Source organism: Myotis lucifugus, unplaced genomic scaffold (genome assembly GCF_000147115.1).
Source record: "Myotis lucifugus unplaced genomic scaffold, Myoluc2.0 scaffold_18, whole genome shotgun sequence".
In the NCBI taxonomy this organism is placed as follows: Eukaryota; Metazoa; Chordata; class Mammalia; order Chiroptera; family Vespertilionidae; genus Myotis; species Myotis lucifugus.
In genome coordinates, this window is record NW_005871066.1 from 13,429,734 (window position 1) to 13,432,687 (window position 2,954).

Here is a 2,954-nt window from a genome sequence, read left to right on the forward strand (position 1 = left end):
CTTAGAAGCTTAATATAGAGAACTACCTAGTGCTTATTTGTTCTGTCTCATTTTCCTTCTTTTGTCCCTTCAGTTTCTGCCGTAAGGCCCAGATTTTCCTCTTGCATTATTTTACTGGTTTCAAAGAGCTCTGTACTTTTCTCATATTCAATGGGCTCCTGTCGTTTGTGAGAGGCATATCCTGAGACAAATCCCTAAATCTGTCAATGTCACTCTAGACTGATAAAAAGTAGCTCAGTATAATTGAACAACGTAAGCTTTGAATAAGTATCCTGTAGAACTGTTTTTCATCAGTGATTAATTCATCTGGGCAGCGTTGTGTTCTTCAAACCTAAACCAATTACTTCCATACCAGCCAAATCCTTTCTACCACCCGTAAAATCTCATCCATGGAAAATACCTTGTACCATCTGCCTTCAAATGGTTGTGAAATTTAAATGCAGTGTTTCCATTAACTCATTTAAATTGTTAATCTAAAGGACTGAGGTCATCCAATTTTTTTTCCTAAACTAATTTTCAAAGAGCCTAATGTTATCAAGGAGATTACAAGTAAAGAAAAACTAAAACTGATCGATAGCAAAGAACAGATGTAAAGGATATAAAACTCTTGTTTGTTATTGCCTTAGAGCTCAGATCAAATTTCTTTATTTAAGAACCTTAAATCAGCACAAATATTCTAGTTCAACATATTGCATTTCTCTTAACAGAGCTCAGAAAAATACTTTCTGTTTTTCAATTACTACCTTATTTTAAAAAATCACTGAATTTGGCTCTCCCTGCATTTACCTGATTGTATTATTCCAACTCATGAAGGAAATGCCAGGTCTGTGGCTTATTTCTTTGAGGATGGTAGGGTTCATAGTATGACTGTTGGGGTTGAAGAGAGCAGCCTGTGGCTGGGTAAAGATTTGATAGTTATTTATATTACTAGAAACACACATTCTAGATTCACAATGGAAAAACTATGTAGTCAACTGGAATGTTGCTAAAAGACCCTCTGTAGAAAATCTCTCCACGTGTCTTTTAAAATTTTATTTATATTTTATTGATATTTAGAGAAGGAGGAGGGGAGAGAAAGATAGAAACATCGATGAGAAACATCTATCAGCTGCCTCTGCACATCCTCTATTGGGGCTCGAATCTGCAAACTGGGCATGTGCCCTGACTGGGAATTGAACCAGTGACCTCCTGGTGCATGGGGCTACTCTCTGCCAACTGAGTCACCCCCACCAGCTTGTTTCTCCACGTGTTTTGGGGGTAACTGGTAGCTTATACTCTAGTTTAAGAATCCTTACTATCTTTGAAGGACCCTAAAAATGTAGCTTGTGAGACTATGTTTCCTCTGTATTCTAATAAGCTATATTTTCAACATGAATGCATAATATGAAGTCCTAAAGTGAAAGTTGCAGCAAATATTAAGCACTTGCCTAAAAAATATCGAGGTGAAGATTATAATATAAAACTGTTTTCCAATTATATTTCTAAATAAGACAGTATAGTGTCCACTTAGCCTTAACTATCTAAATATTCAAAACCTTACAGCGGTTCTCAACCTGTGGGTCATGAACAATGAAAATACATCCTGCATATCAGATATTTACATTACGATTCATAACAGTAGCAAAATTACTGTTATGAAGTAGCAACGAAAATAATTTTATGGTGGGGGTCACCACAACATGAGGAACTGTATTAAAGGGTTGCGGCATTAGGAAGGTTGAGAACCACGGCTTTAGAAGAACGTTATAGTCCAATTTTACTGGGGCCAATAAGATAAAATAGGAAAATATGTGTGAGTGTAGCAAAGGCTGTCAGAGAAGTAGAGATTATGAATTTGTATTCATGAACCACACTGTTCTATCTCAATGCAAGCCCATTTTTCTTTCTTCTCCATTTTTTTCCCTGCTATTCTCTTCAATAAAAAGACATGCCTTTAGGGAATAAAAAGGGCTCTCACAAAACTTACAAATATTGCAGAGCTGCCGAACAACATTACCAAAGTGCGCAGTGTTATTGAATTAGTTAGATCTTGTTTCAATACTCTATTGTGTGTATAGATATAAACACTTAATAAGGTATGCATGTACATTAAGTATATGTGTGAATATAGAAATAAATACTTTGGAAGAGGAAAATCACAGTTAGGTGAAATCATCCCTTTTGAAAAAAAGAAGTCCATCATGCTGACTTTGCATTTTATCTTTAGAGTTACAAAAGCTATCTGCAAAGGCGAGTAATTTATAGCTCACAGTTAACATATACTCAAAGGGATAAACGTATGGAACAGCAGCATAATAAAATCCTTGCCCTGAGGCTTCACTACAGAATTTCTTAACACAAACTGAAATGATAGAAATAGTAGTCCTTAGCTGATTTTCAGCAACTGTATATTTCCTTGTCATGATACACATTATAATCCCTAGTGCTTTAAAATATATTTGCTCTTTGGATTCATGTAATTGCACCTTTCCAAAAAAATTTTTTTTTCCTAAATGTCACACACTCTTGGTATAGCAGTCAATTGTTTCTTCTAACTATAGTATACATATGCATATTCCAGGAGCACAGCTTTCCAAATGCTAAACAGTTCTTTAGAGTTGCCCACGCCCATTATGGTGATTACATTCAGTGTGACAGGGAGTGAAGTCATTTATAACAGCAACAAACAGGGTTGAGTTGTGTATAGATATACATGTCACATGCAATCTTTCCATATGCACATAGGCAATGGTTAACATATACACAAACCTGATCTTAGGTATAGTATTTTTAATAGCACTTGGTTCACCAATATAGTGTCACATCAAAACTTACTGAATAATTTGAAGAATATGCTGCTAATCTTATTCTGACAACATCACTTTTAAGGCAGGATATAAGTTATCCTTGCTTTTATAGTAACAAAAAAAGTGGTTTTACTCTTAGCTGTCATTTTCTAATAAATTATCACTACC